Consider the following 14,028-nt stretch of genomic DNA (forward strand, 5'->3'; position numbering starts at 1 on the left):
AAGGGAGGCGTCAAATCTTGCAGTATCTCCCTGTCCCATGCTGAGCTGGCACGTCCCAAGGACAAGGCCAATCACCTCGTCATGGAATGGCGGAGTCAGACAGATGTATTGGAGAGGAGGAAAAAAAAGCAAAGAAAACACTTCCCTTGGCAAAGAAAGAGCCTTTGATTTAGAGCTGCTGAGACTGTTTCTTTGACTCCTACTAGCACCGGCCTGCCCTCTGGGGGATCTGGCAGGCATGTGGGGATTGGGAATAAGGGAAGGAAGCAGAAGTTTGTAAAGGAAAGACACAAAGCAAACCTGGCCAGACCCTGCTAATAAACATCCAATGTGCACATCCACATCTACCACTTCATTTCACCTTGACAACAACCTTAGGAAATAGGCAGGACAGGTACTATTTCTCTCTCATTATAGATATGAAAAGAAGCCCAGAGAGATGGAGACGTGTACAGACAGCTGGCTGGTGGTAGAGCTGAGGCTAGAGTCCAGGGTTCCAGGGATCTTTTAACAGACTGGTTCTCCTTGGATTAAGAATTAATCTAATTTTCCTGCCACCACAATTTTATATATGGAGCAGGGGGAGATGATTTACACCACAGATTTTAGAATGAGAACGTAACCTTGGAAATCATCAGAAGAGAATACAAGAATTCAGGGAAAGGCCCAGTGGGACTCCAGAGGTCTATTTCTTTCCATAACTCACTTTGTAAAACCACCTCTGTGAGATTGCCTGGCTTGTGCCTCCTCTGAAATATCCAACTTATCCAACTTCAGTAGTGACCCATGAGGTCTCCCTGTGCCAAGCCCTGCTTACCACTCTGACCTCCTCTCTCTCCAAGTCTCTACTATTGTCCCACGATCCAGCCAACAGGACCGTGAACAGTTCCTGGAGCATGCTGGATTCACACCTCCCAGCCTTCTAACACTTGCTTTTCTGCCTCCTTCAGTCTCATGAGCTCTCCATTCTCCCAGTCTGTTAGTCACTTCTTGGTCTCCCTTCTCTACCAAGCAGGACCCCATGGCATGCCCCCTCAGCATTATTGTCCCTTTGCTAACACCCTTACACTTCATTCACACACACCCAACCAAACCCCAACTGGGGACAGCACAACGCGACTTCTCTGCTCCTACAATTGAATGGCTAAGCACTGCTGGAGGCATATCCCACAACTCTGGAGACTGCTGCTCCTATAAACTTCCAGTCTCTTCAGCTAGGCCTGCAGCCCACTCATCAGGCCTCTCACTTGTCCATGGTCCAATCCCTCTCACACTCTTCTCGATGATGTCTCCAAACTTTTCACTACCCTCCTCAGTCCCTTTACTTGACCTTGCTTGCCTCCCTCTTGGCAGAAAACTTTGCTTCCCACCTCACTGAGAAATTTGAGGACATTGGGAAGGATCTCTCCAACTTCCTACTCCCATCAACTACAGTCTCCTCTCCATCTGCACCCATCCTTCCTTTCTTCTCCCCCAGTTTCAGAGGGTGAGGTACCCTCTTCCTGTTTAAGGCCAACACTTTTACCCAGGCCTTGGACCTACCCCTCCTGCTTCCTCCAGGACCTTACTCTGTTAGATGACCCCTTTCTCCCTCATCCTCTATATCTCTTCCTCAACTGGATTCTTCCTCTCAGCCTAAAAATTCAAGTCTCTCTTATAAAAACAAAACAAAAAAGCCAAAACAAACCCAAACCTTTTTTTTGGGCCCTCTTTCTTGATCACTTCTAGCTACTATTCAGTCTCTCTTCCTCTCCTTCTCATCTAATTTTCTCAGGAGAGTATTCTACATATGCTATGTTCACATTTTTTTTTTTTTTTTTTTTTTTTTGCAGTACGCAGGTCTCTTACTGTTGTGGCCTCTCCCGTTGTGGAGCACAGGCTCCGGACGCGCAGGCTCAGCGGCCATGGCTCACGGGCCTAGCCGCTCCGCGGCATGTGGGATCTTCCCAGACCGGGGCACGAATCCGTGTCCCCTGCATCGGCAGGCGGACTCTCAACCACTGCGCCACCAGGGAAGCCCTGTTCACATTCTTTACATTCACTTCTCAACCAACTAAAGTCTGGCTTCTGTCCCTCCCCTACTACTTTGCTAATTACTCTTGCTAAAAATCACTAGTTGCCTACTCCTTGCCAACTCAATGGACACTGCTCAGTTCTTAGCAAATCTCTCTGAGGTTTTTGAGATTTCTGACCACTCCCTCTTTAAAGAAAAAAAATAACAGGCTCTTGGCTTCCACAGCCCCCTGTTCTCCTTGTTAATACCCGTTATTTATACCTCTGCACGTGTGTAGGCTCCTTTTCTGCCACTTACCCCTTCACTGTTGGTATTCCCCACTGTTGTCCTTAGCCCACTGCTTTCATCCTGTGGTAGTTTCTCCCTGCATGATCTCATTCATTCTCATGTTAGTAACTCCTCTTTTGGTTGGAGAAAAACAAAAAAACCCTCACTCAAATTATCCTCGATGGCTTGGCTTTGATTTGAGGCTGCACATAGACTGAGATGGGAATTCTATCAGGTAGTGAAGCAGCTTCAAGAATGGGCAAGTCCCTCCATCTTTTTCTTGGGCCACATGCTCACTTTCTCTGTCTCTCTCTTTTTGTATCCTTTTGTCCAGTGTCTACTCCATTCTTCTCTTTCTACTGCCCGATATCCTCTGTTTATCCATTGTTTTTGTCCCCTTCTTACTTCAGCTTCAAATGGCCTCAGCTTGTCATGTCCCAATTTTCTACAATTTTCCATCTTCGACTTCCAGTGTTAACTGGCCTAGAGTCTCTGTAGTTCTTAGTTCAAAATCCTTAGAGAGAGAGAGATTCTAATAATCCCAGTTTATCTTTTTCACCAGGCCATGGGTTATAAATCTCTGGTCAGTTCACAGATTGGCTGCCCTTGGGTCAGGGACATACTTGGTTCCATTGGCTGCAAGCACGGCAGGTGGAGGGGAGTAGGTTAGATGGATCATGTAGCACAAACTGTACCTGCTTGGACATCAGTCAGTGGATGCATTAAGTTCCCTTAGAAGTGCTGTGGTCATGGCAGGCCATGACTAATATCCCCAGTGTAATCTCACATCTAAATCTCTAGCATAGTCTCTCCCCAGGGCTTTAAACGTTTTAAATTTTATTTTATTTTATTTTATTTTATTATTATTTTTTTTGCGGTACACGGGCCTCTCACTGTTGTGGCCTCTCCCGTTGCGGAGCACAGGCTCCAGACACGCAGGCTCAGCGGCCATGGCTCACGGGCCCAGCCGCTCTGCGGCATGTGGGATCTTCCCAGACCGGGGCACAAACCCGTGTGCCCTGCATCGGCAGGTGGACTCTCAACCACTGAACCACCAGGGAAGCCCAAAACGTTTTAAATTTTTAATATTAAAATGGAAGCATTTAAATTTCAAAATGCATGCTAGGCATCACCTCTCGGATACTCCCTAGGCACATTAAACTCAACTTGTCCAAAAGGGGAAATTCTCCATTTTCTTCTAAACCAGCACTACCTTTTGGATTCTCTATCGTAGTTGATGGCACCACCATTTTATTGCTCTTTCTATTACTGCTGTTGTTAGTACTATCCATAAAGCTACCCAAACTAGAGATCTGAGTATCATTTTGAAGTTTCCTTCACATAAATCATCCATATTCAATTGATCACAAAGCCCTGCCTATTTTACCTCCTGGTTTTTTTTCCCCATTCTCTCCTTTCCACAGTGCTCCAGTTTAGGCCACCATTATTTTTCACGTGGATGGTAGCAACAGCCTCCCAACTGGGTTCCCCTTTTATGGTCTTGTCCCTCTATAACCCATCCCTCACACCGCAGTAGAGTGATCTATATTTCTGAAAACATACATGACCATTCCTCTTCTCTGTCTTAGATCTTGCAATGACTCTCTGTTGTCTACTGGATCAAGACTAAGCACTTAAAATAACGTACAAGGCCCTGCTCTTCCTGTGCTCCAGCTCCTCAGCTACCACGACTTGCCTTTCATTTCACATCTCAGCATCACCACACTGTTTATTCCCTCCACACAACATGCTGTTTCTCACCTCTATGCCTTTGCTTCTGCGGACCCTCTCTGCTTGGAATACCTTCGCCCTGTTCCTTCCTCCACATGACGGGATCATTCAGATTCTGTTCAGGTATAACTTCCTCCAGGAAACTATTTTGTCTTCTCTCCTGTTTCCAATGTGAACAAGGCAGTCCTCTATGTTCTAATTATGTCCTGGTCTTATTTCTAGCATTGCGTATCTTCCCACATTGCTCTTCAGAGGGCAGAACCTGTGTCTTATTCATATCTATATTACTAACACCTAGCATAGGTCTTGGCATGCAGTAGCGGCTCAATTTTTGTTGAATGCATGAAAGAAGGAGAGGAAAAGGACGCTGAGGCAATAACAGGCAGGCCGTTGAGACAAAGGAGATGGGGAGGATGAGAGGAAGAGGGAGGGAAGATAGAGAAGATGGGAGGGGAGAGTGAGAGAGAGAATGAGAGGAACCACCACAGTGGGTCAAAATCATCTTTCCTCTGACCTAACTCAGAGAAACTAGCCAGAGGGCCGGGAGCTGGCTCATCCCCCTTTTCCCTCTCCTAGAATCACAAAAGCTGGCAGAGCTACGTCAAGGGCTGGGCACAAGAAGCCCTGGAGATAGATGGAAATGCAGGCTAAAGAGCTGTCAGCTGGGTCACTGCTGACAGCTGTAGCAAAAGGGCAGCAGACTATAAGAGGATGTGGTCCTGCTGGGCTGCTGGAACCAGAGATGGGAGAGCCATTCGTTATTAATAACCATAACTAGGCCGTGGTGGCGCAGAGAGGTGACTGCCTCCAACTGGCTAGGATTCCACTTTTCAAATAAGCCATCGCTTCTCACACCTGTGGGTAATGGCGCAGTTCCCAAAATGAAGCCACAGTCCTATCAGCCAATCCCAGGTGGTTTGGGCTTTTAAACCACATAGAGAAATGACAAATGACAAGGGCTTTGAAATAAGAGGCTGAAAGCCTAGGAATTATGATAGTGTGGCCTGGACTCAAGGAAGACTAATCCTAGTAGAAGCAGAAAGAAGTCCCTTCCCCTGGAACAGGATGCTCCATCCTCCTGTTTCCCCCAAACCACTCCTGGCTCAGGCTTCCCCATTTCTGTCAAGGATGTAAATAGCCTCTCAGTCACCAGGCTCTTCCTCACTATTTAATCATTAATTAGCCAGACTTGCTTAATCTTTCTATAAAATTTCTCTCTGCTCTTCCCCAGTTAAGTTCTTTACACTCAGGTTAACATATAACATAGTTACCTCCTAAAGCCCAAAGTCTTCAGTGGTTCCATGGTGTCCAACAAATGGAATCCACACTGCTAATCCCAAGCTCTCTTTCCAGTTTTGTTTCTTACCATCTCCAGTATCAACCTTTTACTCCTGCCAGTCTAGAAACTCGCAGTTTTCTGAACTCTCCCTTATGCTGTCCTACATCTGGGCTTGACTTGAGGATTCCTTCCACCTAAAATGCTCTTCACCAATCTCTCCCCCCGGGACATCACTGCTAAGTCCATACTCAGAGCCAAGAACAGCCCCTGTCATTTACTATCAGTGTGAAATTGGGCAAGTTCTGTTGCCCGCCTAAACTTCCATTTCCTCATCAGTAAATGGGGGTAAAAACAATACCATTCAGGGCTGATGAGAGAAATACATAAATTTTTAAAAGGCATTCAGTGCTCTAGTTATGTTCAGAAGAGGGAATTATTGAAAAGATAGCAGGTTGCTCACAGAATCAACTGGAAAGTCTGGCTATCCAGTTCAGAAAAGGGTCAGGGACCAAGGGAAGCTGGGTAGGGAGACCCCTAAGTAGCTCACATCTCAGGGTCAGTCTAACTAAAATGCCACTGCTGATGCTACCTTGCCACGGGTACCACCCTTGGACTCCTGACCCCCCTCTGCTTAAGTGCTCCGTGAATGGTAGCTTTCATATTAAATCTTCACCATCTTTTGAGGCTCAACTCAATTACCACACTAATAATACCTCCTGCCCCCCAGTTTCCAACATCCTGAAATGTTGATATTCTCACTTGATCCTTTCAAGCACCTGGTCAGGTAGAAAGTAGCCAGCTGGAGCAGAACTGGTTAGGTCTAGGATACATGGCCAGTAAGTGACAGACTGAAAGCCAGGTCTTCTGTCCCTAAGTTCTATAACAGTAAAATTTATTTGGTGATTACTATGTGTCATGCACTAATCTAAGAGTTTTGTGTGTATTAACTTATCTAATCTTAATATAACCCTATGAGATAGGTATTATTATATAGCCCCATTTTACAGTTGGGGAACTGAGGAACAGAGAGGTTTAGTAACTTGCCAAGGTCATAGAGCTGATAAATACCAGATCTGAACCCAGACAGTTAAGCCTTAGAGTCTATCTTCTTAACTGCAACACCTAGGCCAGAGTGCCTTCAGAGCCTAAGCTCTTAACTGCTGTACCGTATTGCATTGCAAGTCTGAGATTCCTTTTATGCAGACTAACGTTCTTCCTTTTTCAGTGACCAGTCCAATCACCTCAGCTAGAAGTGATGCCACACACCTAGTTCATCTCTCACGCTACAGGGTAGATATGAAGCATTTACAAGACATTAAGTTCCTTGAGGGCAATGTGCTATATCGCTTGTAGCACTTTGTAACTGGTGAGTGATTGAGTGAAGGAGGAACTGAGTGAAAGAGAAAAAAGACAAGTGAATTCAGCTATGGAGAAATGGGCATTGGGTCCAGGGTGCATGTTGGGGGAGGATTACAAACCTGGTCAAGCTCCATGTCAGAGGCCCGTATGATTAAGGCCCAGGGATGACTCTGAGGGTTCCCCAGCATCCCAAAGCTGAACTGGAGCCCAAGGTTTGCTGATGATTGGACCTTGTCTTAGTTTGCTAGGGCTGCCATAACAAAATACCACAGACTGGTGGGCTTAAGCAACAGAAAGTTATTTTCTTATAGTTCTGAAGGCTGAAAGTCCAATGTGCCAGCAGGCTTAGATTCCTTGAGGCCAATCTCCTTAGCCTATAGATGGCCACCCTCTTGATGCCTCTTCAAGTGGTTGTCCCTCTGTGCCTGCATGCCCCTGGTGTCCCTTTTGTGTGCTCAACTTTCCTCTTCTTCTTTTTTTTTTTAATAAATATGTTTATCTTATTTATTTATTTTTGTCTGACTTTGGGTCTTTTATTTTTTTGGTTGGGGGTAGGAGTTTATTAATTAATTTATTTATTTTTGCTGTGTTGGGTCTTCGTTTCTGTGCGAGGGCTTTCTCTAGTTGTGGCAAGCGGGGGCCACTCTTCATCGCAGTGCGCGGGCCTCTCACTATCGCGGCCTCTCTTGTTGTGGAGCACAGGCTCCAGACGCGCAGGCTCAGTAGTTGTGGCTCACGGGCCCAGTTACTCCGCGGAATGTGGGATCCTCCCAGACCAGGGCTCAAACCTTTGTTGGTGCACACGGGCTTTCTCTAGTTGTGGCGAGCGGGGGCTACTCTTCGTTGCGGTGCATGGGCTTCTCGTTGTGGTGGCTTCTCTTGTTGTGGAGCATGGGCTCTAGGCACGCGGGCTCAGTAGTTGTGGCTCATGGGCTTTAGAGCGCTGGCTCAGTAGTTGTGGCGCACGGGCTTACTTGCTCCGCGGCATGTGGGATCTTCCCAGACCAGGGCTCGAACCCGTGTCTCCTGCATTGGCAGGCGGATTCTTAACCACTGCACCACCAGGGAAGCCCCTTTCCTCTTCTTATAAGGACATCAGTCCAATTGGATTAGGGCCGACCTTGAGGGCCTCATTTTATACTTAATTACCTCTTTAAAGGCCTATCTCCATATACAGTAACATTGTGAGGTATTGGGGTTAGAGCTTCAACATATGAATTTTGGGGGATACAATTTAGCACGTAACAGAACCCTTCCCCCATCTTACCCTTGGCTTTTTCCCAACTATGGTAGAAGGGAAATGGGTGTGCAGCGGAGGTAAACACATTGAGTCACACTGGGCCTTGTTCACCTACCCGGGGACCTTAGGCCTGTGTAACTCTATGCATTTGCCTTGGGCCTGAAGTGGGTAGAAAGTATCTTTTGAGATTGGACTTAAGGTTGAACAGGACAATGCTGGCAACTTTAGTGCATCCCTTCCAGATATACAGAAAATGAAAGTTGTGCCATCTGGCTTTTAATATTCCACTTGGGTGCTGTCTATTTAGTTAATAAAAGAAAACCCTAATCACTGTCCTTTGCTAAGTGAGCTGTTATAACATCTGTTTGAAAGCCCCCTACACACAAGTAATTAAACAAGCACCGTGTCCTCTGGGGGTGAGGAAGGGAAGTCAGCTGTACTGCCAGTGTTCTCCAGCTGCACAATGCTCAACATCCCAGAGTGCTAGTTCATTCAGCAGCTATTTACTCAATGTCTACCATTGCCCAGGCCCCAAGGGAGGAGGTGGGAATAGAGACAGAGAGGGAGGCCTAGTTCTTGCCCTTAAGAAGCTTACAGTCTAGTGGCGGAGAAAAATGGGTAGCCAGATAATTCAGTACAGTGATCAGTGCTCTGGCAGAGGGAGACACCGGGTGCTGTGCAAGGCGAGGAGGGGCATCTCACCCGGCCTTGGGAGCCAGAGCAGGTTTCCTGGAAGAGGAGGAGATGAAGAGCTCAGTCAGGAAGAGGGACTTCCCTGGTAGCCCAGTGGTTAAGACTCTGTGCTCCTGATAAAGGGGGCGTGGTTTCCCTGGTTGGGGATCCTGCATGCCACACAGTATGGCCAAAAATTAAAAAAAAAAAAAGAAAAAAGAGAGCTCAGTCCTGAAGAAGCAGAAGTTAGAAGTTAGTGAGTTAAAGATGGGAACAGGCTGGGGTGGGAAGGTGAGTAGATGCTGCAAGCAAGGTGATTGTGTTGCACAAGTCCAGGGGGCACCATTCACCCTGTGGTCTATGATAGAAACTGCCCCTGGAGTTATGTGACTCAGTGACAGAAAGGAATCAGCCTCCCAATTTTCCACAAAACCTTTTTTTTTTAACTGGTTGGTGCTTTTTCTCTTTCCTTTTTTTCTTTTTAATTTTATGTTGGAGTATAGTGGATTAACAATTTTGTGTCAATTTCAAGTGTACATCCAGAAAACCTTTAGAAAGCTAGACTGAGAATCTGGACAAGGTCTTATGCTAAATGCAAAGAAAAGGTCTTTAGGAGGAGGTTATGGCACGAGGGAAGGGGGCACGAGTGGGTTTCTAGGTTCCTACAAAGACTGAGTTGAGATCTCCACTGAAAGCATCTCACCATGCCCCTAGACCTGGAAACAGTGCTGGGGCCTGGCTGGAGAAAGGAAAGGCTGTCAGGAGGTAAAGCTGGAGAAGGCTGCAACTTCAGACCAGGAACGCTAACAGGCAAGACTCATCCCTAACGGAAACCAGGAAAGAAATTCACCGTCAGTCTCATATTTTACAATCAGGAATGGCTCATTTTCATGAACCCACTTTTAATACGAGAAAGCCCTGGGCAAGATTGCGAAATAAAATAATCATACTCCTTTCATTCATACTGTATTGTGTGGTTTACATAAAGTTTCATTTTCTTGTTTTTTTCATCCTAGCTTCACAATAAGCCAATGAGGCAGTTAGAACAGGGATTGCCACTCCCTTCTGCCAGATGATAAAACTGAGGCCCAGAACAGTTAAGTTACCCCAATACATAGGGAAGCAGCAGAGCTAGAATTCAGGCCCTTTTAGACCTGGTGCATGCTTGTTCCACTCACCATGGAGAAAAGCCTGCCTTTGACAGCTTGCTGGCAAGCTCCCTCACCCCAGCCTCCTGCCTTGGGGCATCACACTCCTTACATCCACTTCGGATTTTTCACCCGTTCGGCAGCTACCCTTTCTAGGCCACATGACCTCATCCACATCCAGCCTTTCTCTTATCTCAGGAATGTGTCCAGGTAGAGAAGCTCTTTTTAAGGTTCTACTCCATGGGAGGGGGGGAGAACTTACCCACTAACCTAATTAATATTCCTGAGAGGTTTGGGAAATGACTATTACCCCTCCCAGAGAACAGTGCACTTTAAGTTCTCAATGCCTTAATCCAAAGGATGGACGCCAATGGTGAGAATTTTAGAGTTTTGGCCTATTTGAAGCACACTCAGACCCTACCTTGTACGTGCCCCCAGCACACACACACCCTGGGACTAGCCCCACCTGGGGGAGCTAACAAGCTACTCATCTAGTCCTTTGCCCATAGGTTAGACAACTGCCTTCTGCCCTCTGAACGCCACGTACCAAGGGACCACATCTCCTGGACTCACAGCTGACCACTGGCACGGTGGCCAGCTGGCACCGTGAGCTCTCCAGGGAGAGCCAGCTTCGGGTGCTAACGGCACACTCCTGCCTGGTCTGGAGAGCCGGCCCCCCGCCATAGGTGCCCCCTTCCTGCCCCTCCAGGTAGCTGCAGCTTCCCTCTCCTTTCCCCTGGGATGCTCTGGGATTCTTGTCAGGTCGGAGCCAGGAGGCGTGCGGCCCAGGTTTGTCACGATGGGAAAATGGAAACCATGCAAATCACAATCACAGAGCACACGTGCGCTCTGTGCTGACCGAGGTACCGGTCCTGGGGCAGGTCGGCTCAGGCCTCTGATAAGACCCTGGGAAGAGAAAGGAGGAGAAAGATTTCACTTAAAAGCCAACGAAGCCCAGAAAGGACAGTGCCTTTCTGTAGGAAGGGCTTATGCCTGGCACTGAGCTGGAGGAAAGCGGCCATGCTCCCCGTAACTGGGAAAAGGGATGGAGCTGCACAGGCCTGGTGAGGGGGGAGTCCTGGGGGCGCTGGGAGGGAGAGCAGGAGGCCCATTTAGCACTTTGCTCCTGCGGCCTCCCTCGGGCTGGCAGGTACAGTGGGGGAGTGCCCATTCCTCTCCCAGCAAGAACTCTGTGGAGCCATCACTGTGGGAAGGGAAGTCCTTTAGTCCTCTGTGCTACTTGCCCGCAGGGCTGAGCCCCTGGCCCTGATTTGCCCTCTGGGCTCCTCCCTCAGAGCCCCTTCCCGTCCCTGGTCTCTCCTATCCAGGCCCTCAGTCCACCCTGCTGTCCTCCAGCCCCCTCCTTCCACGGTGAGGACTGCACAGTTTAATTATGCTCCAGCACTGTGTTTCCCTGCTCCCCTGGCTATAAAACTGCCTAATTTAGCTCTCTAGATCTATTTAGATCTCTGAGTGATATGAGAGTTGGAGCGTATATCTCCCCCACCTCTGCCCTTTATTTTCTTTCTTTATTTCCTAAAATCTGTTTGCCTTTCTCAAGTCTTCACAACTGGAACTGAAATTAGAGCTGCAAAGCACATCATGCCAGTGGCTGCAATGAAACTAAATCTCTGTTCAAAAATACTTATTCATAGTGTATTCCAAATGTTCTATTTCACGTGCCAAAGCCTTTACCACTAGCAACAAGCCATTGGAGACATAAGTACTAAATGTAAATCCAGTTAGACCAGCCATGGGTCCTATTTGAAATGACTGGTCAGAACAGATAAATTCAGAGTCAAGTGGAAAGGCAATTCCTTCTAATTAGGAAACAGGGTTTTGTATACCCTCTCTATCAGTATGTTTTTGTCTCCCATTTTTATCTTCCGTGTAGTAAGGAAGAAAGAAGTAGAGAGAATGGGGCAGCTGAGAAAGCAAATGAAGTTAAAGTAGTTTGCATTTGCATAGTGTAGGTCAGTGGTTCTCAAACTTGAACCTGAATCAAAATCACCTATGGGTCTGGGGCAGGGCCTGAGAATTTTCATGCTAACATGTCCCCAGGTGGTACTAATGCTGTTGGTCTGGGGACCACACTTTGAGAACCACTGCTTTAGGGGCTGTGCTGAGTAGGCTTGAAGGTCAGGAGTCTCTGGTCCTGGGAAGACTTGTCCAGTGGCAGGGACTGCCCCGTGTGCCCTGGAGGAGGTTCTAGCTCAGCGGGCAGAGCTCAGCAACCCGCTCCTGGGGAGCCTACGGTGGCCAAAGAGCACAGGTTACGCCCGGGACCTCCTGTCAAAGGCCTGGTCTCTTCTGGAGTCGTCTAACTCCTGCCAAGTCATGCCTCCCTCTTTCTGGGTGGCAGATGGATCTGTAGCACTGATAAGCCCGAGGGAACGTGGCCTAAGGTGAGCCCCAGGCTGCAGAGCAGGCGTGGTTCTCAAACTGAGCATGCATCAGAGTCTCCTGGGGCAGGGGTGCCTGGGAAAAGCCAGATTGCGGGGCCCACCCGCAGAGCTTCTGAATGTTAGGTCTAGGGTGGTGGTGGCTGAGAATGTGAGTTTCCAGCAAGTTCCCAGGTGAGGCTGACTGGTGCCTCTTGGCCAAGAGAATAAAAAGGCTTCTGTGTTCTTACGACTGAGGCAGAGAGGCTGCTGAGAAAGATGCAGACCAGGAACAGCCTGAGCAGAGACTGGCTATTTACTTGGCACCAGACTAAAAATTCTGAGTGACTAGATTTTTGTTAAGGATTAGTGAGAAAAGCACCGAATTATATACAGCATTTACTCATTCTAAATATATTTGAAACTAATCATTGGGTGATGTTATTTACATTCAGCTGTTTCAACAAAGGGAAGAGGCTTTGCAGTAGGCCCTTTACATATGTTACCTCATTCGTTTCTCACAACAAACAAATGGAAAAAGACATTAAAAAAAAAAGTCTTCACTTTTCCAGATGAAGAACCTGAGCCTCAAAGAGCTTGAGTGACCTGCCTAAGGTCACATAGCTGATAAGAGCGGGACCTGAGTTGAGGTCTGGCTCCAAAGCCCTTTCCGCTATACCCTGCTCACGAATGCATCCTTATTGAAAGAGCAGAGGAAGGAGGGAGAGTGTTTTCAGGGAAATCATGATAGAAACAAAATATCTGCCATGGAGAGTAAGTAATGAGGATGGAGGCTGAAGGGATAGGTCAGGACTAGACTGTGAAGGGCCTTGAAAGTCACCCAAGGAATTTGTACTTTATCATAGTCAATGAGGAGCTGTTGCAAACGTTGTAGCAGGGGTGGGATGCTAAATTGGGTGTAGCCTAAGAGGCCTGGTGAGGGGGAGTCCTGGGGGTAAGAGCAGAGGGTGTGGAATCACAAAGCCCTGGAGCTGGAATTCCTCTTAGGCTCTCTCTCTATGACATCCATCCAGGGATTTGGGACAAGTGACCTTAGAGACTGGGTCAAAGAGTGCTAGGAGAAATGCCCCTCATGTGCCAGGAGCGCCCTGCACGGTAATGAGTACATGTGTGCGTGGAACAGTTAGAGCTGTTACAGGTTCAGCCGCCAGGAGGAAATGCTAGGTGCCTTCCTGGCACCTCCGGGCTCCTCCACTTGCTTGGGACAGTGGCTAGGGGAAGTCAGCCTGGACCAGGCTGAAATAAAAGAGATCACGTCAGTGGCTCAGGGCTTGGAACCCAAGGACCTGGACCAGGTGAGGCTGGCCTTGAGGACTAAAGCTCTTCCCCAAGACACAGAGAGGCGTGCTAGGGATTTTCAGAGGGCCCACCACACCCTGCTAACGCATTTCCTGCTCTTCATTTTGCAGCAAGGCCCAGGGGTTCACAACTGGCACCTATGCTGTGCCCACCGTCAGGATCTGCTCACTGGAGTCCTCCCCCACCATGTGTCGGCTGCCACTGCAGCCTGTTTGGTGGTGGAGTATGTGGAACCTCGCATTATGGCCTGTTTACAACCCGGTGGAGCCACAGTGATGGAATTTGTATGGATTCCTTTGCTGCTTCTGTTTATCGTTGTACAGTGGCAGCGAGGCCCAAAGGAGACCAAACCCTCGACTTTCAACAGTTCCCGGGCCCCTCCGGATCACCCCTCTGTCTTGGGGAGCTGGAGAGGGGCTGAGAGGAGGCCTCTGACCCCAGTTAACAATCAGGAGGCCAAGTACTTGGGAAGACACAAAGCTTTTGTTTAAACATCAAATCCCCCAAGTAGTAAACAGGCCAATACTTCGTGCAGTGTTCACAATGCTCCACAGCAAGTGAGACAGATGGACCACAGGCCTTAGAAGAAGGCCAGGAAATGGGCATTTTTAGAAGTT

At 47.9% G+C, this 14,028-nt stretch overlaps 1 pseudogene across 1 annotated transcript in view; it reads right to left on the minus strand.

Moving 5' to 3' along the window:
• The window catches only part of LOC308609320 (rho GTPase-activating protein 12-like), a 34,361-nt pseudogene extending 22,896 nt beyond the window's left edge, over positions 1-11,465 (minus strand). The window contains exons 1-3 of the transcript in view: positions 11,406-11,465; positions 10,284-10,616; positions 8,593-8,619 (exon numbers count right to left, since the gene is read on the minus strand). The product of the transcript in view is annotated as a rho GTPase-activating protein 12-like (transcript). The remainder of the gene's footprint in view (positions 1-8,592; positions 8,620-10,283; positions 10,617-11,405) is intronic.
• Positions 11,466-14,028: the final 2,563 nt, after the last annotated feature.

Source organism: Mesoplodon bidens (genome assembly GCF_964165515.1).
Source record: "Mesoplodon bidens genome assembly, chromosome: X".
NCBI lineage: Eukaryota > Metazoa > Chordata > Mammalia > Artiodactyla > Ziphiidae > Mesoplodon > Mesoplodon bidens.